This window comes from Amblyomma maculatum, chromosome 9 (assembly GCF_055883805.1).
Source record: "Amblyomma maculatum isolate TAMU_Amacu chromosome 9, ASM5588380v1, whole genome shotgun sequence".
Classification (NCBI taxonomy): Eukaryota; Metazoa; Arthropoda; class Arachnida; order Ixodida; family Ixodidae; genus Amblyomma; species Amblyomma maculatum.
In genome coordinates, this window is record NC_139352.1 from 55,024,246 (window position 1) to 55,051,675 (window position 27,430).

The window sequence follows — 27,430 nt, forward strand, 5'->3', positions numbered from 1 at the left end:
GCGGATAGCAATTAAAATGCACTCGTTCTCAGCCAGGTAATGTGTTTCCAGGTAATGTGTTTTAACATAAATTACTGTCATATATGTTTGACCTCTAGTATTTTTACAGCTTTCAGCTGAAAATATTTAGAACACCACTAAAAATTTGGCTCATTTGATCCTGAACTCAAGGAAAAGCTTAGAAGCTCTACTCTTAACTGCTGTTCGATACCAATTAGCAGAATAAGTTATTGTTCGTCCAGTAATCTACGCATAGCCAGCTCATGGTACCAGCAGCCCTTTTCTGTAAAACCTTTTTGTTTTGCGTGGCCCAGGAAAGACTATTATTTTACTGTCGGGTTCTAGAAGACTGATCTATAGATTTAGCTCAGTGAGAAAACAAGCAAACGTATAGTAGCAGAATAATTCATTGCAACAGAACTGTATTTATTCTGCGTTTTGTCGCATGATAGCCGAGCATCAGCATTGGGAAACGCTTTTCTTAGGACACATGACACAGGTGACCTTATTTTCTTTTAATGGCTCATACTGCTGTTGACAAAAGCCGTTCGTGCAAGCGGTGCACCTGATTGGTCGACAGAAAAGTGACGTCACCAGCCGCCTAATTCGAAGTGACCAACCAGTAGTCACATCTTGTCGGCATTCCTGTCATCTGCAATACCACACTTGAACGCGCGCCGAGGAACCTCAAGCGACAGGAGCGATGGTGTACCGTTCAAACGCACACCTGTCGGAGAAAATGGGACAGATACTGCGTCTTTCGTTTCCTGTCAATCAATTATAATTATATGTAGCACTGCAACAAACGCCTATAAAAGGCAAACAATGAGAGGCAAATGATAGGAGACGATGGGTAGGCTTTCGTAATTTTCCTCTTAAGAGACATCTAAGAGTCCTTCTAATTTTTTACTCCTGTGAATGACGAAATTTGAAAGTTTATCTTTGTATGTTTACCGTCTTTCGTATGTTATTCGTGTGATAATTAAGTGGAGCGGCGGAACAGTTTTGTTAGGGTTTCGTACGTTATTTGTGCGACAGTTAGGTATAAAGGCAGAACACTTTCGTTAACTCTTCCCAGGACAAGGAGGAGACTATAATGAACACGGCAAGTTTCTGCCCAATAGTTGAGTTTGAAAGGATAAGCATCACTGGCACAGATATATTCCCAAATTATTTGGTTGTATTTATGCAACTTTATGTAAATAAATGGTGGCATACTTTAACCGGTGCTGCTACTTCAGCGCCAATGGAGCTCTGCCAAATGCACAAGCTTAGCACAAAGAGATTTCTTCGAACGACGTTTCGCGGGAAAATTGGCATTGAATGACGGGAACAAGTAAAGAGACTATGCGGGGAGTCGTTCCGTGGAATCGGAATTATAAATGATGCCTTCGCTGGGCGGCGCCTTCCCGTTTTCGCGCTCCATATGTGGATGTTTTATCTGTTTTTGTTTGCTGCTATTTGCTTGCACTGCTGTGCGAAGGCACTTTCGTCATGATGTGTACTTTTAGTAAACGAGTGACGTCGGAATTTTGCGATACGAAAGAAAAAGCCTCGCCTTCCCCTACTGCTCGAAGAATCAGAGTTCTTCAGTTTGCGCTCTATAAGCCTCATTAAAGAACTGGCTTGTTTTATTTCTGTTCTTGTCCTGCTGTCCTCACCGCTGCATCGCAAAAGTCCTGTTTTATTAAATAAGGGCGCCAAATTATCGCCTTTCATTAGGTTCTAAAACAGAGTAGGTGTAAGGGGAAGATCGTCAATGACGCGATGAAGACCCGCTTCAAGCAATTTGCACTGCAGAGTACGCGCTAATGAAAAGGAACAAAAAATTTCGAAATTTCAGTAATAGGTTTTGCTTTCTTTACTTAGCATGCTCCTATGCCTTTTTTTTTTTTTTTTTTTTTGCTAGCTCGGATGCAAGGGTACGTACGGTTTTCGTTTCATGTTGTAAGCTGAGAGTGAAGCTAAATTCGGTACTTGGTATTTGGGAAATGGCCTGGAGGCATGTATTGTTCAATGTAATGAGCGATATTCCTTCTTTTCTCAAGGAAAACGAGCTCACCTTAACTGCACTTAATTAAGTCGTGATATTTAAGTATATGTAAAGATCCGCCGAGTCTAGTTCACAAGAGCACATTAAGTCAAGAAGAAAACAACTATAGACGTCATGAATTCTTGCGTACTTACACGTTATAAAAATAGGCTTTTCAAGTATCCGATTTAGGAGACGTGTGGCAAAAATCGTGGCGTGCCCAAGCAGTTTTAAAAAACACAGCGAACATGAGTTTGCTTCTAGTACCTTTATCAGAACAGGCAATCAAATATAGCTGAAGTTTTATCAAGTGAGGCACTGAAAGGCAGATGAACCGCAACGAAATGCTGTCGAAAATATGGGCTGTCAAAAAAACGACCTTACACTGATACTAATTTAAATATATCGGTTTTTTGATTTCGTGTTACATTTTTTTTAGAGCAAGTAGAATATGAACAAGCAGCTGTGGCAGTTTCTGAAGACTCTCAAAAAACACATAAGCACTCAATAAAGTTTTATTATTGAAAAAAATATGCGCAAATTTGATATCATATACTTTGGGAGTTTAGCTAATTACTAGAATCTATTCTATGACCCGCATTCCAGAATGCATTGTCGCGCTTAGCACTAATGTTCATGGCAATCATCGCTTGAACACGTCGGCGGCCGCGTTTCGAAGGAGGCGAAAAGCAAGGCTCCCGTATGCTGTGCGATGTCAGTGCACGTTAAAGAACCCCAGGTGGTCGAAATTTCCGGAGTCCTCTACTACGGCGTCTCTCATAGCCTAAGTCGATTGGGACGTTAAACCCCACATACCAAACCAAACGTACGCCTCAAGTTAAAAGTAAACAGATGTAAAGTTTGTTTTTGCGTTCCTGAATTTTCATCATTTTCCATCCTCGTGGACCATAATCTCTCGAAACTACTGACCCATGAACGCAATCCTGCCAAGCTATAAAATGCCAGATTTCTTAGAAGGAAATGCTTCGGGCTGTATATTTTTATGTGCCCTTTACACAGAAGCACATTTCGTAATACAGAGTCCTGCGCTACACCGATGAGCCGAACTAAATCTTTTTCTTCTATATTTTTTTCTTGCATGCCTACTTCTGAATAGCAGATCGGTGGTCCCTGCCTGAATATAAAGGGGCTCGATGTAAAGATGTGAAATAATATGCCTTCCTTTCATCACTAAAGAATCATCACTGTCATTGGACGCATCAATCAGCATGCTACTTGCCAAGGAAGCTACAAGAACCCTCCTTCCCTTTCCGGGATCGAATAATTATGCAGCGCAGCCTCCTTTTTTTTGGCATTATGATCAGGCACAAATTATGTCAGTTCAGAGAGCCTGTGCCAGACGCCGACTCACGCTAGCTCCTACCCAACGAAAGAAATTACCCCTCCCCTCCCTCTCGCCCCTTTCCCTTTCTCCCTCACTCCGGGAGCTCCGTTGAGAAGTGCAACTTGGAACAGCTACATCGCTCTCTCCCTTGCTTTACGAAAGATGGTAATTGAGAGGCAGACGCAAGAACCGAGATGTTCCTCACGAGCAGCATCATGAGTTTATTTCTACCGCAATAATCTGATTGCTTTATATTACTATTTTTTTGTATAAAGTGCACGAAATTGATGTGCCTTTGTGCTTTAATCAGCTTCTTGCCTGCTTTCTTCAGACAATTTTTATTCATGAATTCTTAGCTATTGGCGAAGCCATTATAATAGAAAAAAGATTCGTAAACTGCAGTTCACCAAAGGCTCTCTGTGCTCAGGTATTAACGGTGGCTGGGGAAGCATAATAAAGATACCATTGCAGCCCTTAACTGGTGTAAGGGGGTATTAAAATTCAAGTATTTCACGAAGTGAAAGGCCACTGGCTCATCGGCCATGTATTACAATGAAGTAGCACTGGTGCAGTCGGCTGTGGCTTGATTAGCCGATAGGAGGACGGACGGTCGACGCTCGGCTATTCCCGCTGGTGGACACAGTGTTGCCGACTCAAGAATAGAAAACCCGCTAAAAACCGCGTAACTTCGACATTTGCACCGGAAAGCTACATTTTACGCGTAGCACCCTGCTATTTACCCTTTAAAGCACACAAACATTATAACAGGTATATTAGCAAGCAAATGGTTTAATTCCCCCGCCGGGGTTGCGCAGTAGTTACGGCGCTCGACCACTGTTTTCAAGGATGCGGGATCGAATCCCGGCCTCGGCGGCCGCTTTTCATTGCAGGCGAAAAGCCAGGCGCCCGTGTGCTGTACGATGTCAGTGCACGTTAAAGAACCCCAGGTGGTCGAAATTTCCGGAGTCCTCCACTACGGCGTCTCTCATAGCCCGAGTCGCTTTGGGAAGTTAAACCCCACAAATCAACCAACTAAGTGGTTTATATCTTAGGAATTTCCTGTCTGGATTCTATAGGTCGAAATTATTGTTGCGAAACCGTTTATTTCATTTTCCTGATTATAATAAACTGCTGACTGCACGCCCTTTCACTTTATAAATGGACCGTTGGCTTTATTATTGGTTTGACGATCAGTCTCCGGCGATTGCCTACTAATGCCTGCCGCCGCTTCTAGGCTTCATATTAGAGCGAAAGCCTTTAATGGCGCGTGACTCGCCAGTGGGTCCGTCCGCGCGTCGTCGAAATTGTCCCTTTTTTCTTTGCGAAACTCTGCAGCATATCGCAGGATTCCACTAATCAATCATCCTGATTAATTCGTCAGAAAAATGAAAATACGGTCTCAACCAGGAATCGAACCTCCAGCGCTCGGTCGGATCCCCAGCCGAGCGGCCGGGATTTTTTTTTCATAATCTCCTTTAAGGCTTTAAGGTACAATATAAGAAGACAATTACAAAAAGATACCATACAATGAAATATATAATAAAACATAATACAATAAATTAGAATAAAATATAACATAATGCATGTGTACCGTGTGCAGCAGCAATGACTGCAGATTCTGCAGTGCTTTCGAAATTTTTGTGCCGATCTTGTGGATTGCATTTTGGGGCAATTAGTAGCTTGAGCTGCATACAGTCTGCCTTCGGAGTTCGAATAGAATAGGTATTATGAGATTCGTCTTAGTTGTTTCCAGTACATTTTTTGTTTGGATAATGCTCAGTCGACTGCATATACATGCAACCCCTGCGTTTGACCGGAGAAATATAAGCATATAGGGAGCACGCTCGAATTACTCGGCCAGCTCAAAAAAAAAAAAAAAAGGTTTTTGTCGGAAGGATCTCAGTACATGTTCACTTTGGCCCAGAATGCAGCATTGTATTGCCGCGGTTCCTTCAGCTGACAAGTGTTGGCTTATAGTCTTGCAGTTCAATGACGGTTACTTTTTCTCGTAGCATACTGATAAATTATAAGAGACGCTAAAGACTGCACAAAGAGCGTTCACTTGCTTTTGGAAGCTCAAGCACCGGCTACTCAACTTCTAAACGAGGAGTACATAAAAAATATACCACATAAATCAATGTAAGGCGTTATGGCCCTATTCCGATATTTGCCACCTTGACATTTCAATGACGTCAGGAAATAACAGTAAAATTTGCTCGCAGAATTGAGTGTAATTTTTGAGAAACGTAAGACTACTCTAAGAAAATATTGTAGGACCACCCAAAACCGCTAACCAAATGTCAGTAGGACCTAAAAACGGCTATACATCCTGCTTCCCGCAACACCACATTTTTCCCAACTAAGCACTGTAAAACCCTACTAAATTAAGCGGGATGACAGCTAACTCGGTAGCACTGGACCGCAATGACACAAGCCTGCTGAACTCTGCAGCACAGACAACGTGACAGCTCGCTGGTGTCTACCTTGTAGTCCGCAGTCTAAGACTATTAGGCTAAATTTACCTATATTTAGTGTAGACGAACCAAGAAGCTGCGAGTGGCGCGTTAGGCGGGTAGTTCTCGAAACTTTGTTAGTGCCTTGCACGTTCTACTCCACGCCTGCCTGGCAAGTAGTTTTGACAAGAGAAGCTCTACTCTTCAGGGCGCAGCTTTGGAGTTGGCCGCGTATCTGTAAGCTCTTTTAAAGATACAATCTCCTCTAGGTCTCCTAAATCTTCAAAGTGGCAATAAGATCCCGTTGAAGCCCTCGCAACTTTAAACGAGGACGTAGTAGTTTTCGTGGCGATTTGGCTATTCCACATGTACTACTGTCATGCTAAACAAACACCGTCGGAGCAGAGCTGATTCGAACTGGTCGGCTTCGAGCCCGGGCCCTCGGGTTCTGCAGCCGAGCGTCTTAACCACTCGGAAACCGCAGCAGTCGCTTTCACTTGTTTAACCTGGGTTAAGTATATAGTTATACCTCCGCCACTGTTTCGTGTGCGTGCATCAAAGCATGAGATGGCGCTGTATAACTTTAAGTATAACTAGACAAAAACTGAAAAACGATGCCACTCCCACCGGCCGATGTCCTGACTAAGATGTGTGCCTCAACACGAAATACCGCGGATTCCCTAGGATATCCTTCACTGCCTTTCGCTCCAAGCGGTCTCTTTATGTAAGTATGCCACCTGTGCACGCCCACTGGCAAAAATATACTTAAACTTCTATATTCAATAAACTCCTTGTTGCTCCCGGAAAAATGATCAGCATGCCAATGATAAGCTAGGCTGTCAACATTTCCTTTTTTAAATTTCTAGATGAAAATTGCCTTCAGTGATTTTCATCTACTAGGCGTTGTTAAAAACATAGGCATACATTTCGCATATTCGAGCTATGAGAATCATGTCACCGGGGAAGTAGATCAACATTTTATAAAAAAAGTATATGCAAGCAGCTGCACTGAATAATTAAGCCAATTCTTTTAGTTTTTAGAGATTACATGAGAACTAGTTCAGTTCTGACGGATGGCGTAGTAAAGGCCTCCGGAAATTTCAACCAAGTGAGCAACTTCAGCGTGCACTGACGTCACACAACATACGATTGTATTCCGTTTCAACTCAAATGAAAAGCGGCCTCTTCGTCCTGCGTAACGGGGAGGAAAAGACTAGCAGGCCGAAGTACTTCAAGGATTTGAACTGGCAGAAGGTAAGCTTCTCAACCAAGTGGTAAAACGTTTAGCCTGTTGATGTCTGAAACAGCTGCTAAACATGGACCAATTCAAGCTGAGTTGACTTACACATTTCTTAAACTACTGCGGGTAATAACTTTTACATTATAATATATTATTAAGAACTGCTGGTTTTGAGCTTGGAATGTGAGTCACATCATAATTTTCAAGCACACACTCTTCCCGCTTTCCAGTCAGCGTTTTTAGCAATAAACTCCTCAACAAAGTGCCCCACTTGATTTGACGGAGGCGTGTAAGGTAAGCCTCTTCTTGTTTGTATTCGACTGGCCACTGTGGTATTACTAATTCCAACCATCATGATCATCGGTCACACTGTACCTACCCCTGGAGGACGGCCTCCTAAGTACTCATCCAACAACCCGGTTCTGCGCTGACGGCATCCACTTGATTTCTGCGAACTTCTTAACCTTATCCGCCCACCCTGTGATGTCTGAAAACACTGAATTTAATGCCTTCATTGAACGCCTTCTTTAATTTGTACGTATATTAGCTATCAATCTGACAAATACAGTGCAACAAGTATATTGCACTATATACGTATGTATGTATGATGGGAATACACGTGAATCGCCTGTCCCATTATAACGAGCGCGCGTAATTATCACGTGAGTTTGCGCGTACGCTGTTAGGGAGGATGGTGAGAGGAAGGCACACAGGCCGCCCCTAATGACTCCCAGTCTCTTGCAGCGACGCCGCCGCCGATTTCCCTCTTCCCTCCTGGCGTAACCAGGAAGCCTACTCTCCACACTCCGAGACGAGCGCGCCTCTCGCGACTCTCGCGGCTCTCTCGTATCTTTCGGTGGGCGATCGGACAAGCGCCGGCAGTCCAGATTTTGCTCCGGGGAGACCACCCCCGTTGTCTTCGTCGCTCGGTCATCGTACTTACCGCTGCGGGCCGTGATAAAGACTTCTCGCACCACAGGTTGGGGATCACAGCCTTGACATTTAGGGCTGGCATGCTGGGACCAGAAGGCGACTTCTTCATCTAGCCCCGTTTGGTGCGTTATTTCAAGAATAGCCCCCATAATGATCATGGGCAGTAATATCAATATTCCCCGCCGTGAACTTTACTCCAGATGGCGATCTTTGGCCCCATTATGCCCTTGCGCCAATAAGCTTAGCCATGAAGTTGGTTTGTAACACATCAACATCATTTAGTTTATCAAATAATGGTTTCATACTCCGAGCCTAATCCTTGACGTTTTAGTTCGAAATCTCCTAGCTTGTAGTTCTGGCACTGAGGAGAAGCAAGCCTCTAATTAAATATCTTTCTTTTGAGGCTCTTAAATGCTTTATGAAATGGCTTTATAAGTATCTATCCAGCGTTTTAATATTATATCGTAGATGCTTCACTGTGCGCGTTTTCTATAAATGCGATTTTTACATCCCTAGATAGAAGTGATATGAGAGCTTATTGCATTGAAAGAAGAGAGGATCGACGATGTTTCATGCTTTTCAGGGGTCATTTAGTATGCCTGCTTCATTTTTCAATCATCTCTAGCCAGCATTTTTTCCCCTCATGACAGAAAAAAAGATACTAGAAGAGTCCACTGTTCTCTTCACCAACTCTGCTATATTGATAAGTTTTTTGTACTGCTGGCATGTGTATTCCTCGCAGTAATTAGATGGAATGACTTGGCTTTCCCAAGAATCGCAACATTGATCGTTTCGGTATTGTCAAGAAGATTGCCGGATCAAGCTAGGAAATGGCGATGGAGATGTTAGCGGAGACATGTAAACAAAGATTGAGTTATGCACAACAGCCCTTGGGCAATACTTCCTTGCATTTATCGCAGTCTTCTGCAAAGCTTGGAATGATGGGTATTGGTCTTCGTCTGGGCCAACTCGGAGACTTGTCGAAACTTTGGCTCGGCTGCGAAATAAAGCTCCCTCTGAACCCCTTTTCAGTGGTATTTCATACCACGGAGTAATAGATACACTTCCTCAAATTCTTTTCGGTCTGTCGCCTTCAGTGAAACATTTAATTTAAAGTTAACATCACGAAGTAACCTCATAGGTAGCAAAAAGGCTGGCTAAAGCAGCGATTATAAAAGCGTCACAAGTTTTCCTTAGTGACGAAAGTACGCATCGTATCCTCTTGGTATCCTCTGGCTCGTCAAACAACTACAGGAGGGAGCCATACGCATTTCGGACATTTTGAATTATTTCTCTGCCAAGTTGAAGTAAATTTCTAACGAATAAAACTGTAATTTATGCACAAAACGTTAGGATGCGTGTGCCGTTGCAATCGCTATATTGGTCGAAAGTGGGGCTAAAACAAGAAATGGCGATTCGGTCGGCTGCCCCAAATACTCCCATCCAATTACTCAAGCATATCGATTCTATTATTGAATCCCGGCCTCGGCGGCCGCTTTTCGATGGAGGCGAAAAGCAAGGCGCCCGTATGCTGTGCGATGTCAGTGCACGTTAAAGAACCCCAGGTGGTCGAAATTTCCGGAGTCCTCCACTATGGCGTCTCTCATAGCCTGAGTTGCTTTGGGACGTTAAACCCCACAAAACACAATACAAAACACAATACAAAGCCATACCAATCCTATTATATTATTTTTATGTCAAGAAAAACCTAAAGGCCCTCGGCATGAGGTTTTTACATATGGGGTGCGTTAAACGCCAAAGGAGGTGATTTTTTATACTTTAAGAGAACTAACGAGAGCAGACAACTTGCTGAGTTGGTGTGGAATAATTTTTAAGCTGCGGGAACGACAAGAAAAAGCGGAGGAACGATGGATGAGACAAGCGCTTGAAATTCACCTCCTGTAGTAATGGGGACTTTTTGGTTACTTAAATGCATCCAGGGAACGGACGACGCTTAGGTAGTGCTAACCGGAACTCCTTAGAGGTTACAATGTGGAAAAGATGTAATTGTAACTTTTCTTCAGCTTCTATACTAGCAATACAAGGTAATCTGCCACTCCCACCTGCCATTCCCTTAATGTGCGCTTATAACTATTTTAGCTTGAGCCTTCCTCAGAAAGACTTCCTTAGTGCAGTCTTAAACAGCAGTCTGCCAGGCCTGAATCATTTAAAAGAGGAGGAGCTAATATTGATATCTCGTGAGTTCCGCTACATGTGAGGATACAGTGAACAATACCCCATTTTCTTTAATGCAAAATTTTTCTGGCGACTACGAACTAAATGTGGTTAAAACCAGGTTGCAGTTTTAATCAGAAATGGCAGCTGCACAGACATCAACGCCTGAAAAGTCCTGAGTCTTGGATTTATTCAACGAAATGAAAATAAAGGCTCTTGTAATGAAAATGCAATATTGGCTCTGCAGTAACAGGCGAACGCAACGGGCAACGAAAATATTATTGGCTCACAGTTTAAAAACACCAGCTTCTTGGTTGACATTGCATACTACCAGCGCCCGACGTCAATGTCTAGTAACAGTGCAACGAACAATCGACTACAACTCGTCAGACCAAGGAGAAATTGCAGCAACCACTTTTTATGATTCTTTGACTTCCCGTCTTTGATGATAAGAATATAAGGTGGTGTTACACCTATGTGATAATCAAATATGATAGCAAGTTGGCTAATCCTCTTTTTACCTGCGTTTTGATGCCAAAGGCAGCGGAGTAAACAGTGATCTGGCTAATACCTGAGCACCCCTCACCCCCGCATGATACGTGACGCTAGGTTAGTCTTTAGTCGGGGGGCACAATCACCATTAGCCTGACTATATCCACTGCAGTGCGATGGCCTCTCCCATGTTCCTCCAGTTAACCTGAGCTAACTGCATCCACTTAGCCCGGTGAACTTTATAACCTCGTCCGCCCACCTGAACTTCTGCCGCCCCTGTTACACTTTCCTTCCCTTGGTATCTAATTCGTTACCCTTATCGACCATCGGGTATCCTCTCTTCGCACTACATACTCCGCCCATTTCTTCTTGGCTTCTACTAGAATGCCAGTGGCCGAGTTATTTCTCAGACCCACTCTACACGCTTTCTATCACTTAGTGTTACACATAGTGTTACACCTACTGTTTGCATTCAATAGAACTTTGTGTTGTCTTGAAGGTAAGTAGCAGCAGAATTTTATTACTTTATTTATTCAGAACTATGGCTGCTGGGCAGTTACAGTAGTTATTTTCCAGTAAATTCAAATAAGGCTTATCTACATTTTGATTTCGCAATACCTGCAATACCGCCGAGATTTCTGCTGCGTTGAATGCTTTTTGTCAATCAATGAGTGTTATGTATACCAGCTTGTTAAAATTTTCTATCAACTGGTAGATAGTATGGTCACGATCTAGTAACCTTTCCGAAAACATGCTTGGTCTTATTGTTGATTGAAGTTTAAGGTATTCCTGATTCTAATACCAATTACCTTAATAGATACCTTGTACGTAAAAGATAGTAAGGTGATCGGTCTGTAATATTTCAAATATTTAGCGTCACCCTTCTTATGAATTAAGATAATGCTAGCGTTTTTCTATGATTACAGGTACCGCCGATGACACAAAACATTGCGAATGCAGGGTGGCCAGTTTTCCAGCACGATGTCCCCCACGTCATTCAAGAAAATTTAGGTTACCAGATTCTAGCAGTAACTTGAGAATGAGCATCATTAAAAACTGGCGGGGCTGGACGGTTTCGGCCGGCCATGACGACGCTTGCCTGTGGATTTAGCGTGGCAGTACAAATGTGATAAGTGAAGAAAAAAACATGGTTTGATTAGGCATTATGTGTGATAAAGGCCAGAGAGACAGAACGTTAAACCAGATATGGAGAGTAACCTGAGTGCAATTTCTTTTTTTAATTAAACCGTCAAACTTTTGTGCATTAAAGTTTCAATTCATTATATAACATGTTAATGACGTGCGTAAAATACAGCAACGAGGCAGTTTAGCAATTTGAAAATAGCTGCACATGCCGTTCTGCGAATGCAGCATCGCTATCGCAGAGAGCAGCCAAGAAAAACTACAGCAGAGAGTAGCTAAAGAAAATGACGTTTCCCAAGGGGAAACAATCGTTGGGATGCTCGGGGTGTTATCAATGGCTCTCGTCCTCCGCCTCTTAAATATTAGTTTTATATATAAATTTGATTACTGTTTTTTCAACTCCTGGTCATATTCACTTTTATTATCCGCGTAGACCCAATTATCTTCCTTTTTTGGCGGTGCCTAAAAATCGGAGAAGCTTGCTTTTTTCTTGATTGCGTCATAAACTTCTCCGAGGAACCGCGAAATGTTTTCCACCCATCCTGTCACTGATATATAATAGAGGAGCCACCGACTCTACGCCAGGAAAAATGCGTTGCTTGATTGCCACGGCAGTCTAATCGAAAGCCGGCTGTCTTCACAATTCACTGTTCGTACAACAAGCAAACGGTTCGCGCATAGCCGTGTGTTGCAATATATATATAATGTAAGAACTTTAATAATTGTAACTTCTGAAAAGGCGCCCCTTTTATGCCAAACATTCTTCAAATAAGGGCCGTTTACAAACAACAAAAGATTATCAATCTATTTTAACCTAGGAATTCATATTACCAAGCTGAAATCGGAATGATTGTTCGTTGCTTCGCTGATCTGGAAATTATTTCTTTGTGTTCCTTTTTGATAAGTATGAGCGCTAAAGAAAATAGAACGAGCAGAAAAGGCAAAATTTTAAACTCTGGTTCAATCCCCGCTCAGGGAGCTTAAGGCAACAGAAAAGAAGAGACAATGGTTGTCATCCGGAATATTACTGATCTGAAGCTGGCGAAAAGAAACCGCAAGATTTTGACATGCGTTTTGTTATTAAAGCAGCGGCTGAATGCAATCTAGTAGTTTTCGGGTCATGCAGGCAAGGCAATGAAAACGAAGCAGTAACGGAGATGTCTTCCTTTTGTGTGCTGTGCATCATGTGAAAGCCTGCTGACATCGCAAGCCATTCATCATCCTATGGTCTGTCGCATATATTTTCCGTTTCCATCACTCGCTAAAGCATACTGTACAAGCAGTCCGATTCTTATTCAGATTAATCGCAGTCATTGACCCTTTTTCTGAACGGTAATCTTTTTCCCCGGCGACGATTGCTAGCATAAAGAGCCAGAAATAGCAGAGGTTGCGCTCAGCATGGAAAGGGAAGATGAACCACAGTCTAAAGTCGAATAATCTCAGAGATCCAACAACTGGGATAAGCACATATTTAAAACCTCTAACGTCAATAATCAATCAAAAAAGTTGTAGTCGAGAAGTGAGTATAAATTATATATTCGGTTTTACAAAGCCTCAGCAAAATGACAAATGAAAGCCAAACGCAAATCTGACTCCTATCTACTAAGAACGCTGTAACAAATGCCGCAAAAGCACGGTTACTGTAACTAGAAATTAGTGGGGATACTTGGAGAACGCCCGGGTAGTCAATAATACCAATAGTTTACAAAGGCCGCCCCTCGCTCCCGCTTCTATATGGAAAGAGATGCCAGAGTTGGTAACTCCCACCAAACGTAACGTCATGCAGCCCTACGACAAGTAAATACGCGACCATGTTAGCAGAGATTTTTCTTTCGCTGCGCCAACGTCGCCTGTTGGCCCCGACGCTGGATATTCTCTTAATAGGGCATTTAACGTTATAGTGTTAAAATGGTTCTAGTTAAAACAGTCTGATCTTTATGTCCGCAGGGCGCCTCCACCAAGAGAACGCGGTATAAGAAAAAATATACCATATACTACGCAAGTGAATGTAAGAGGGGAATAGATAACCTGGAGGACAACATCGAAGAATATTAGAACAGAACAATCTTCATATCTATGCAGGCATTGCATGCAAAACTACGACCAATTGGACATTGTATTATGATTCCTTTAATGTAATTAGGCAAGGAAGGGCTACGCTCGAAAGTATTTCGCAATATGTTTTAGAATAGAATTGGTAGTGACCAAATTGTCCAGATGCTGAGCGTTTCATGAATCATTATAGTGCCTACATGTGCACCTAAGCAGCTTCGCTCTGGGGTGTCAAAGGAGGACATAAAGGATAACATCAACACGCACTGCGGGATGGTTTGCAGAGGAAGAGCATGGGGTCTGGTAAAGTGCGTGCTCGTGCTCGTTGAACTCCACTCTTTCGTTGAGGAGCCTCACTCGGTGAGCGCTTGAAGCGGACGCCGTAATGTGAAATATTCGGGATGCAGAATACTCCTGTATTTTGGAGAGAATTCAGGGGGCTTTAATGCGAATGCAAAATGCGAATGCAACCGAGTATATCCTTAAAGAAGCGGACGATATCAGGGGCCACTAGAAATTGAGGGATGCAGATTAGAATACGACACTTCTGGGACAAGCAGCAGCGGCTATTAGGGAGAGAGGTTATTCAAGAGGTCTATGAAAGAAAGGTGTCTTACAGTAGCTGCAGGATGATGAAGTTGATGGTCACTTGCCTAGAGAGTAAATTCAAGAGCCTCGTGTGGAGGGCGGAGGCTGGTCAGGTGCCGTTTCCTGTTTGGAATAAATTGCATATAGAAATGTGACCTGTGATCTACTCTCTGCTTGAGTACGGACTGTCGATATATGGGATGCTGTACCGGGTGAGAACTTGACTTTCGTGTCTCGCTTTAAATGTCGGGAAGGGGGGGGGGGGGGGGGCGCGTTCGTTGTCACGCGCTTTTATCGAGTATTCTGAAAAGCCATATGTCACGCTAATTTCCATTCAACGTCGAGCCTCCGTGCTGTAAATAGTCATATCAACCCCCCTGGAAGTGCGCAAAAACGTCCAGAATGCATTTTTAAACATCTAACTCAATTCTAACGTGATAGCGTGGGTAGATCTCTCTGCAAAAAAAAAATTGTTAGGAAACTGTTAGTTATCGTTTTTTACATTTTTTGGTCCAACCTTTACATTTTTGGACCATACTTTAATAAACCATTTTTGCCTCTTTTTTACTATCGATTATTTCTCCGCTGTCTCTAGGTAGTGCATTAGCTGCACGTCGAAGGCAATTCGAGCTTAGTCCTCGCTTTCTAGTGATATTTATGGACTTATATTACTTTTCATGCACTTATATTACTTCATCTTCACGTTTGTTTCTTGATCAAACGGATTTAATTTTGCTTCTTTATTGGAAAGCTCTCAATGCATGAAATAAGAAAAGAGCTTCCGAGAAATTTCAAACCTGATTCGCTATGAGAGCCTTGACATCACCGGCGCCTTCTGCCAAACCGCATTCAATGCGACCCCGGTGGACGAAAAGTTTGACGCTCTCGCTTAAGAATGCTTCGGAAACCTTTATTCGAAATCTAACCAGCAACTTCGGTTTATCACTGTGTTTATACCCATAGCGTCATGAGTTTTAGTTCAATACTTGACGTACAGCAGATTTCCTTCCTTGGTGATGTCTCACGTGCACAAGCACTTATGTCTATCGGTGCGTTACAAAAATTCTTAAGTGCGCTAATGTGAGAGCAGCCTTGCATACGTCTTAGTGTTTTGTAAAAATCTCCGAGAGCAATGCAGTATCTGCACTGCACGAATGCTGAAGCCTGGCCTATTGCTACTGCTGCTTCAATACTAGACGCGCCGACGCTGTCGCACCTCGTCCACAGTCACCCATAAGACATACGTCTATGGCTAGGTTAAATGAACAGCGGAGGAGGTTGAACTGCAGAAGACGAAAATGTCCACTGCACAGCGGGACAGTATATTGCATTTAGACCTTGATGAAGGCGACGATGTTTCCGCCACAGCGCGGGAGTGTTTTGCTGTTTTAGACGAGGCGTGATTCGCGGCGGCAATATAGTATAGTGCTCTCATGCGGGGGCCAGGGAAGACAATTTTATCGTACTGGGTATCATCGAAGCCCAGTCGCGGCGTTTAATGTCGCAAAGCTACCCAGGCTATGAAAGGTGCTTTAGTGGAGAGCTCCATAAATTTCCATCGCCTGGGGGTCTTTATCGTTCAGCGATATCTCACAGCACACGGAAGCCCAGCGTTTCATCTTCATTGATAATCCGCAGCCGCGGCCAGGATTCGATCCCTCATACTTGGGCGCACACTTCCAGTGCCATAAGCACTGCACAACGGCTTCGCGGCGAGTCTAGAAAAGCTTTCTTCATAAAACTAGAGAGTGCCGTCTGCAGGCTGGCCTCTCATTTCAAAACGGCGATTTTATCCTTGTCATACCATGTTACTTAAGTACCGGGGTTCGTTGAAGCGTTTTTACTGCTATTAATTGTTACCTGGGAAGCTAAAGTGAAAATATGCATGGCTAAAAGCCGCTAAAATACAGCTAAACATCACGCTAAACATTTCTTGGGTCAAAAAGAGCTTCATTTACCAAATTGTGACTAATGTGCCCGCAGAAATTGAGAGATGGTTACTATTCTACGTCAGTGCAATAGAAGTCATCCAACCAGTTGAGAATGCAGGCTTACTTATAAGGTGGGAAGATGTGCCTACGCGCACACCTATGGGAAGGTGCTCCCCATTCGCACGGCTACCTGCCTTCAAAAGCGGCTTGGCTACTGTTAAAATACTATTATTACTTACAAGAATAAAACTTTCATGAAAAGAAAAGCATGCATGAGCTTGTCCTGATCGAACGGGAACGCAGTAAACGTACGGTGTTATGCCTTTCCAGACAGCATATATTTGCTGGAAACTTTAAAGCAATTTTTTATATGAGGCTGTTTAACCTAATGCGGCATTCGAAGCCGACATAAAGTGGTTCTTCTGATTGGAATGCATGCGGTCTGGAGGCTTATTTCAGTTGAAAGAGCTGCCTAGTCATGTGCCAATTTTTATCAGCTTCTATAATATGTTGATAGAAGATTTAAAGGTGTGACTTAGACACAGAGAGTATCTTGAGATGAAATTTTTGGTGTATTAGTTCTTGCACTGACAATTTCAAACTAATCCAGAATACACCACTAAATGCATTTTTCAAAAGGTCTTTGCACCGAAGCGATGGTCACTCAAGTCGTGTCTGGTACATCAAATCTTACACCCTTTCTTCTTGGCTTCCATTCATATGTCTGAAATTTTACCCTTTGAATTCTTGAAAAATAAAAAAAGGCTAAACAGTACTCTTTCTAGAACGTTTCAGATGATCACACATAAAATATTCACTTTTATTCAAGATAACGCCATCCTTCAAAATAAAACACATTATACTGAAGAAATAGAGGTTGTGCTGACAGTTATAGATATGATGATTTTTGCGGCTATGTTCAAATGATGTAGTTTAACGTACATATTGTTCTCTTTTTTTTTTTGCAAGGTGAGAAAGAATTCCCTACCTCAAGTACACGCACTGAGCACCGAACGTGCGGCAGTCTTGACTTTGGAGCTCATGCCTTCCTAAGATTGATTGATGGAAGCTGTTTGAAATTCTCGAGCTAGCAGTCCTTTAAGGCCTGTGTTTAAGCACAGGAATTTCGTGGCAGCGTGCGGGAGAAGTCAGGCAGAGAGCGTTCTTGAAGAAGACTAATGATTGCTTTATCCCTGAGTGGACAAACAAAGCATCAATGGTAAGCTGTTTTGTCGGCACGCGCAAGTACCATTTTTCTTGGAACTTGTTCCTTGTACATTCCTGTGAAGCACATCCGGGAACGTAGTTTGTACAAAGGAAAAACGTACTTAGAACTGAACACTTCTTAGCCCGCCCCCACTCGAAGCAAAATTCTGATTGCTTGTCATGCATCTCGAGAATGGTTAGCGGTGCCTTGTTTTGCTCTTTAGAAGTAAGTATACACAAGAGTGGTAGCAGATGGAGCGTTCGCAGTTATCGGTTCTATAACATTTTCAGCATTATGAAAGACTGGGAGGACAGGAGAAGGAGAAGTTGAGGAAGAGGAAAGGCAGAGCGGTTAACGGGAAGAAGTAACCGGTTTCCTACTCTGCAATGAGGGAAGGTGGTAAGGGGATATAAACGTGATGAGTAATAGAGAGATGGGTGAAATCAGTATAGTCACATCACAGCTATATAACGTCACATCACATCACGTCACATCACAGCAAAATAACAGCTACCACAACATGCAAACCACAGATCAGGCCTGTGGTTTGCATGAAGCGGCGCAGTGCCTGGGAGGCCTTCACCGACGACAATCGCCGCGGCCAGTGTCATAGAATTTTGATTTCAGTCAGTGGGCGTCCATCTAGACGCTCCAGCGCACGGCAGAGACACTCTTTCCGCACTGTATATGGAGCAATCACAATGAATTACTGAGACGTTCTTCAAGAAATATTGGGCTAGAAAGACGGGCAACACAAGCTGCTAAGTTGCGAAGAAGATACAGTGTATACTTGGTGTGCGTTCGTGTGGTACTTCCTGGTCCACCCTTGAGACGGGCTGTGTCGTATTGCACACTGAGAGGTAAAACCGAGCAATAAAGTTCGAAAGCACGAGCTTTGACAATACTTGGACATCGTACAAGAAGGAAATAAAATGCGGTAGAAAAATTGAAAATGAAACAAGGCATGCACTCAAGATACAGCGGCCTTTCACTGAGGAAGCCGTGATCGATATGTCTGCGATATAGATTGCCAAGGCATTTATTGCAAAATGCGTGGTCAGTACTCGTATTATTAGGCTGCAAACAATGTAATGCCTGACCCTTCAATTTCTTACACTGCATAATAATGCCTCTTTTTGTCTACACGAAGTCTTGTATAGGCTCTATGGAATGTAATATAGTATGCACTCTTCTGATCTTTATTTCTTTCAGGTGCGGTGGGCTTGTGTTAAATTAGAAGTCTCTGACGAATCTCTGAAAATAGTTTGATGTGCAAGCATTGCTGCGTTTTTCATTAATTCGCGGCCCGCAATAGCAACTTGCTAAGTTACCTTTCACGTAAAATAAACTAGATATAATCGCACTTCCACTGCACCTGTAACTTTAAACAAACAGGTATCATTATCAGCTTTCAAAAACACTTCTGTTCAGCCTATTAATTAGTGTAGGCTCTATTAATAATATTTGGTCACTCTGAAATACTGCCCATCTTAAAATTCCCAGTGCAAGGAAGGCTATCCTGTAGGGAGAAAATCAAATAAATATATATTTAACTATAAAACAGCAATTTGCTCTACTGTAACGGCACAGCTAGACGACTAAACGTCAGTGTTTTCTGTGCTCACTAAAGAGGAAAAAATTGTTTTTGAGAAAAGTATTCGAAGTCATTCTATTCGCTACTTGGTGCTACTCCTGCGCTAAAGAAGCAGGGACGCACAATTTCTAAATCGATTATTTAATATGTGTCTGCTATAATCAACTCAACAGCGTTAATTGCGCATTTCGTCAAGAAATCTCGTGCCGGCGCTGTGAGTGAAGAATCATGGGCATAGTACTGAGACGTGGTTGCTGAGAGCTGACATCGTGGGGAAGAGGTTGGGGGCTACGTTCTCTTTCATTCCGAAACCCCTGAACCAACTTGAAAAGCTGCACTCATAGGTTGTGAGACGGGAAGAAAACCTTTCGCGACCCTTGAATCTCAAATAACGCAGGCTATTCGTCCTGCGTTCAGGTTCATATATGCTTACTTGAGGCAAAACATTATACATCTTGTTGGCTATCTGCCTGTTTCACAAAATGTGGCGCCCTTTGCAGAGTGGTTCTTTTACCTGCTACTGGCTGCATGCGTCCTTGGGAGGCGCAGGTGCCCGCGAAGTGGCTATGCGTTTACTTGACACTTACGTACCGCCACCTGTCATAAAAGTCTGTAATGAACATGAACTTCGTATGGCCTGTGGGATCGGCTCCGGCTGCGCAGATCACAGAGGCCAAGAATTGTGTGTGCGCAGCTGGGCTGTTGCTTCGTTTTCAACGAGGAAATGGGCGAGCATGTGCAGAACTGCTTAGGGAAAAAGACGGATTCTTGGACATAATGTAGCAGCTTATAACTGCGCTATAGTGAGCATGTACTAAGTGCTTTTTAGGAGGTGAGTAATTCATCATCATCATAATTATCATCACCCGCCAATGCCCCCTGCAGGGCGAAGGCCTCTCCAATACTCCTCCAGCTAATCGGGTCCTATGCTATGTGCATCCACTTTAACTCTGCAAATATTTTAACCTCATCCGGTCACGTCATCGTGCTGCATTCCTTTGCCACACCTTCCTTCCCTTCGCATCCAATTAATTAGTCTACGCGACCGTTAGCAAAGGAAGACGCATACACCAGCCATTAATGCGGTCGCGTCGGGGCCTTAAAGGAGGAAAGTGCGTGCTTGTCTGTTTTTCACTGAGTGAGAGGTAATTTGTATCAGGAATTTCCTGCGTAATCTTCTCGACGGGCTTCTAACCACTCAAGGGCACCAGCTGTAACGATTCTACTATCCAGCAGGAAAATATGGGGCACTCCGGCCAAGCGTATTTCCAAAATTATCTCTTGAAGGAAGACTTGAAAATGTGTCCTTTTAGTGGAGATTGGAAAGAAATGACTACAAATAAAGGAGTATCATTAAATTTGCTTCGTACTTTTAGCAGTGCTTATCAGTTTTTAGCATTCTTTGTACCCTTCAGAGTATATATCTGTCCTAATCATCTCCACAAAAGTGCTACGTATGCTAGCTATAGTTCTTGTTGTTCCTTCTAATAACTGCAGGTATTGCTATTTCTTCAAATGTTCATGTAAATGAAAGCACCTTAAAAACCTTTTGAAGCATCGAGTGATTCAGTCCGAAAATGTTTTGTTTATATAAAAATACAGTAAAATATGAATGTTCTCTAAAGAGTAATCAATACAAAATATGAAGCTTTTAAATGAAGTCAATGAGTTACATCATCTTCAGCATTGCAAAATTCCCTTAAATATTTTCAAGCAGTGGCTGAAAAATTCTGAAGGACTGTTAAGAGCGTTTTCTTTTGCATTTTACAACTAAAATGTACATTTATGCGTCTGAAGAGTTTTGACTACATCATATCACGAAAGAGTGAACACAGGAAGCTTTTATCGACTCAGCAGTAATTTACCTGCCCTAATCAATATCCTGTACAGACTGCAAAATCAAAACCGGTTTCACTTTGTGCACGCAAGAAATTCTACCCTCGCTTGGAAACAAATATTTCCGGCAGCATAAGAAGTTTGTGTTGTTCTAACAGAAAAGCTATCGACTGCAGAAATGTGCTACCGAAAAAAACAGCTCTACAACTACAGGAAATTGACATTACGATTGAACCAGATAATAAATTGCGGCTTTTACATTTTTTTTTCTACTCAAGATGCAGGGTGTTGTTTTTTTTCTAGCTTGCTGGTTTGTTGCCAGTCAAAATATTTAAATGCTCTGAAGCTTCGTAGCCTAGAAAAAAAAAAGCGTTTCTTAATATAAAAAAGATAAAAAGAATGATCAAAGGGTTAACTCTCCGCATGCACTCAGTTTATTTTATCGAAACAACGATCGCACTTCATGCTACTCATGAAACAAAGAAAAAACACGTGATACTGCGTGAAATAAACATACTCTTTTACTTCCTCGAAGAACACCTTTTCTTATTTAACAACCCTGTTTCTTTATTTCTGAACTCCCGTTCTTCCTTCAGGCAATAAACAACATTATTTAATAAAAATACCTTTGTCGCTCCGAATGATCTATTTTCTAATCTTATTTCCTTATTCTCACTCTTTTCTTGGAAGCAAAAATGACACCAGGATCAATATTCTGCTCTTAATATTGCTGTTTTTATTTCTTATACAACCCTTTACTTCACTTCTAGGCGGTGGAGTTTATTTAAACAACGGATATATTAAAATAAAATTGTTTCTCGATTTTCACCCTTGGTTTTCCTCTTGAAAACAAATATATTTTTTTTCAGCAACACCAGCCATACCGGTAGCAAGCCGTAAACATGAGAGTATGATAATTCATTGCTTTATGTTCGGTTTTCTTTCTCTGTGTCCGTGACAGCGAGTGGTAGTGCAGCAGCAAGTTAGTCATCTTTAAAACCAGAACTGAAATTTCAATTTCCGCTCTTGGTACAATCATTCCGAAAGTGACGTTTCATATTATTCCACCACAAGCGAATTGTTCGCCATACTGAAAGTGTTCTGTTTAATCGAAATCATTTTCTTTTCTCCCGGGTTGCGCATTCCTCCCGACCATCATATCCTGCGTAAACCAGTCTGTGTGCATTCTGTACATTACATTGTATATTATATTTTGAGCCAATATGACTATGACAGAGCGTTCGTCCTCACAAAACACGATTGTGCAATATGATTGACTTATATTGGAGGTGCCTTTTCGGCATTGATGAAATTATATTGTTTAAACTCCGTGTAAAATGTTCCTGAAAAATGAGGTACACAAAGCGGCCCTCAGCATCGCGGCGTTGGTGCATCTGCCAGACAAGCAAGTACTGCTTCTGCTATTTCCATATACCTGCAAGAGCATACCTTAGGTTTAAAGTCGAAGTTATCCATAAAAAGAAAAATCGAAGTCAAAATTCAAGCTCTGCCCTTATCAGTATCCTATACAGAGTGCAAAATGAAGGCAGGTTTAACTTCGTACATGAGGCCGAAAAAAATCAAAGGAGAAAATTTTTGGTTATCGCAACGAAATGTGACCCTCCCAGGAAAACAAAATTTTTCTGTACCAAAAGAAGTCTGTGTAGTTCTAACAGAAAAGCTACCGACTGCAGAAAAGTGATGCCAACAAAAACTACTGCACAAATACAGAAAAATGATGTACGAGAGATCCAGATAATATTTAAAAGCTCTTACATATTTTGTTTTTGCTGACTATGAATGGTGTTTTTTTTTTTTTCAAGCACGCTATTTTGCGGCAAGTGAAATTTATATAATGGTTCTGAAGTATTTTGGCTTTCGTTTTCTTTGGTTGCGTGTAAAAAGTGAAACCTGCTTTGATTTTGCACTCTGTGCAGAATATTGGTTAGAGTAGAGTTTGAATTTCGAGTTTAATTATTTGTTTTAAGAATAACTTTGACTTTAAACCAAAGGTATGTTCAGAATCGCAGCGTTGATGCATCTGCCAGATAAGCAGGTAGTACTTTAATATATTGACTTCGCACTGTGCTCAAGCAATTAAGGCATTGAGAAATCTTTTTTAAATATTTAAGTTTACTTATCTAGAAAGCTGAAAGAACTCTGACCTCAAATGCATCCCAGGTCTCATGATGGTGTTATCAGGACGTTCGAAAAGAGGAATACACTGTCTGAAAAACATACTTTTCTTCGGTAACATGTAGTGCATGTTATATTGTATGCCGAAATTTTATGCCTAGTATTTTCTGCCTTACCAGTACAAAATTTATCACGATGAGAAGCGTGAGATAGCAAGTAAAAGAATAAATATTCAATGAAAGGATTCAAATTTAGTCACTAAGATATTTATATCGAACCCATGATCAATCGTAAGCATTCAATTGCAAACACACTAATCTAAAAACGAAACCTTTGCAAATGTGATGTTCTAAGCACAAGGAGCTGAAATATCTAAACATGAGTCATTTACTTCTGTAGATATTGCAGCCTATGTAAGCTACAAAAGAGAAAAGAAATATGGAAACCATCCAAAGGCAGTGATACATGCATACACTGAAAGAAGACTTAGTTAAATACTGATTAGTGAACGTTAAGGCATGCATAAACCGCTGGCTCGAAGTGTCTCTGCAAAATATATTTTTATCTGCCACAACTAAATAGGGTTACAAAGTACAGAAAGTGCTTGAAACCACACAATGAATTTTTTTGTTTAGAACAAAAGTAAATCAAAGCATTCAATGTTTGTGCAGCCTTGATGGTTCAAACTGGAACGTATTTCCTTAACGATGATATGTGCCTCTCGCAGTAACTCTTTTTCTGCGCTGATTTATAAGATAGGGTATGTCAGCCATGTGGTAGACATAAATTGTGCGCAAGAAACGTGTTGCATAATTATAAAATAAGCTCGAGCTATAAATAACGTAAAAACTTTCCTTACCAGAATGGACGCCGAGGAATGGAACGGCGGCTCTTTCCACCTTTCTCTGCTTTCTCCGAGGCAAATGAAGTGTTGACGAGGCAAAAGTGTAATACCCTTCACATAGTGACAACTGTCCGCAGACTTCTAAGCTGAGCGCACATTGGTAAATGTCTAAGTTTCAACGACTCATGACAAGCGGCAACCTAACAATCTCCTTCACCGCACGTGGGTCTATCCACTACAACCGTGCTCACACACGTGAAACAGTACATACCGAAGCAGTCGTTCAGAACTGGCAATTGTCGGGCACACAACACATAGAAACCATCCGACCGTACAGGCACTCAATGGGCGCCAAACGAGTTGCCGACCACACGCCGCAGACGACGATCCGCCGCCGAAAGAACCGCGCGAAGTGGCCGGCAGCTGAGAAGACACTTCCCGATATCGGGCACTCACACGCGCGCTCACTCACTGAACAGCCGAAACCGGAACTCCCTCTTTCCCACGTTTTCCTTTCCGCTTCCTTTCCTTCTGCTTTCCCTCGCCCGGCCTTCGTTTTCCTTCGTCCGCAGCTTCCGCCGTCTCTTTCCAATTTTGTCGACGCGCTTGGCACAGGAGGGCGCTATGGGTGCGCGCATGGGCGCCAGCGCCCTTGGCTGGGAGTGTTTACTTTGGCGTGGCATACTGCGAGCGCCTTTAAGGCGGCTACGGACTCGTGTAGGATGATTGGGACACATTAATGACACTTTGCTGAAGCGTATTGAATACATTTTTTTTTTCAGGCTGCCGCAAGCATCGTAAAAACTGCTGTTAGTTCATATCTGGCCGTAAATCGATATGATAATTAATCATTCAGTAATTCGCCCAGAACATGTAATACATGACACACGTTGCTGACTTATAACGGATTGTGCATGAAGAGAACAAGGTATTAGTCACCACTTGTGGCTCTGAAGGTTTTATCAGTCACCTTAGTTTCAAGCGAGTGTTTTATTTTAAGCCTTCGATACTCATACCGTCACAGTTACGATTTTTGCAACAGCCCTATAAATAACAGCCAGTAAATCTACATTTCGTTAAATCTGAGTCACCGCAATATTAAAAATGTACTAATAATATAATTTTCAATTTTGTCTACTATACTGAACTCGCAAAACATTCGTGAACTTCACTATCGTTTACAGAGCTAATGTGTGTAATATTTCACAATAATGTTATCAGTCTAACAGTTTTTGGTATAATATAGCCAGCCACGTATTTTGCCAAATATATATTTATTATACCAGCAATGATGATTAACACGGCAGGAAATATATAGCTCACTGAAGGAGCTGGAGAGTGTATTTAAAGAGCTTTTTCCCCTTGCCACATCTCTGTTTATATACAGATACCACCCCGTTCCAGGCGATAGTTATAAACAAGAATGAAAGTTGCACTCAGAAATTGTCTAAATATATATAATAGGTAAATAGACAAAGCCAACTGTCCTAGAAGTACGTTTCGCAGGAGTTTGTGACTAGTGGCTCCTTCTTGTAAGAGAATGCCTGTACGACACGCAGGCAAAACATTATTTTGTGTAGCCTCCTCCTCGGATGTCGAACAGTCGCACCAGCATCGACGTTCATGAGTAGCGCTTCTTAATTCTCCTTCTCTAGCTTGAAAATGGCAGCAGTGATGATGATAGGCTAGTCAGCGGGGCATTTCGGGCAAGCGTGTACTCAGCATTGGACAGGATTGGATTGGATTAAATTAGGTTGGACTTGATTGTTTTGGACTCAATTTGACCGGTTTAAATTGAATTGGACAGGACTGGATTTTATTAGATTTTACTGGAACGAACTGTGCATAGTTGTACTGGATTGGATTACACTGAATTGGAGAGGAGTATGCAGCCCAGCGCCAGGCACACATGCTCTCGCTACGTGTATCGTGGCCTAGCTGACCTAAGCCACTTTCTTCTGTAGACACTTGAACCGCAAAGCAAGAGAGGCTTGGAAAGCCCTCCTCAAGTGCGGAGGCACAAGCTGCTCTCGCACGCCAGGCTATAAGAGGCGCCGGGATCTTGCGGCATCCCGGATAGGAACCCGGGCCAAGAAGATGCCAGCATTCACCACATATGCCGGCTAGTCCTTTTTCTTAGACAATAGAGGTTCGCTTTCTCTCTTTCTCTCACACGCTGACATTGTTTGTTGGTTACAGGAGTGGAAAGGCACAGTATCCGTCATAATTTTCGGTGGACATCTGAACCACATAGCAAAAGTTCGTCCTCCTGCTGCTTGAAAGCCAAACATAGGCCACATTGGAGCCCATGTGAATACCGCCTCTACTTTAGCTTTGTGAAGCTTTCACTTCGGAAAGACGATATCATAGACGCAATGTAAAACGAGAAATTTGCCTTAGAATATCTCTTGGCCGTGCATTTTCTGAGGCGCTGAGTATTTTCTCCCCAGAGGACCCAGGCGGACGACATCAGCAGTACTGTGTTTTATTGCGATAGCAATACGGCGCCTGGTTTCGAGTCATCGCGTGGGCCCGGCGGAGGCCACGTTTGATCTCGAACAGCTGCAAGGAGAAGGTGGAGAAGAACGTTCGGTCATCGGCAGCTAATGCTTTCGCTCCACATTCGGTTCAGCAGCATTGAACCCTTCTCATTTATATGTGGGCTGGTAGCTTACGCTCTTTCGTCTTAAAGCTTAAAGGATGAGCTTAAGTGTCCCCAATAATGTAGGACCTTATGATGAAAGGGTAATGGGGAATAATGTAGCCGGGAAAAGAAGCTTCCGCCGTTGCTATCGCAATTCAACGATGGTTAACCAGAGTTAAACTGCACTTTTTGTTTACATTATACATCTATTTTTTGTCAATAGGCTATTTTTGTGTGGGAAAGACTGGCTTAACCCAAATTTGCAAACAAGTTGGATTCAGAGAATATTTAGCATGGAAATGTAGGTCATTTATTATTCTCCCCTCGGTATTTTTATTGTTTTTAGGTATAATAAAACCGTAACTAGATTACCTATGCACTGTGGTGAAGTTCAAGACAAGTAGTCACAACTAGTAGCGCTGTTATCACGTATACCCAAGTTCCAAAAGGCGGTAATATTTTTCATGGCGGCGCACTTCGGCGAGCACGCACAGAGTGCCAACGCATGAGTGTCCAGCTTCAACTGCGAAACATCCTAGAGATCAAAAATTCCTGCAATCTTCCAGAACCATTCTTAGAAACAAGAAAAAAAAAAGCGCCTAAGCACTGCTTCAAGTTAAATGGCGCCTACAGCGCGAGATTACAAGAGCACGTAGTTTTACTCTATTGCTCACCAAGTGCAGGCCGCTTTTCCAACATCCCTCTAGCAAATTATCACTACACGCCGCAGCACCACGTCGGCGTCAGTTTAAATGCGTGCGAGCATGCATCTTGGCCCACTTATC

The 27,430-nt window shown here is 42.4% G+C and overlaps 1 protein-coding gene across 1 annotated transcript in view; it reads right to left on the reverse strand.

Annotated features, from left to right (window-relative positions):
* LOC146179080 (glycine receptor subunit alpha-1-like) overlaps nt 1-24,393 on the reverse strand; it is a 66,126-nt gene extending 41,733 nt beyond the window's left edge. Inside the window, exon 1 of the mRNA XM_084579844.1 lies at nt 24,017-24,393. The gene's annotated coding sequence lies outside the window, so the exon portion shown is untranslated. The remainder of the gene's footprint in view (nt 1-24,016) is intronic.
* Between the last annotated feature and the right edge of the window lie 3,037 nt (nt 24,394-27,430).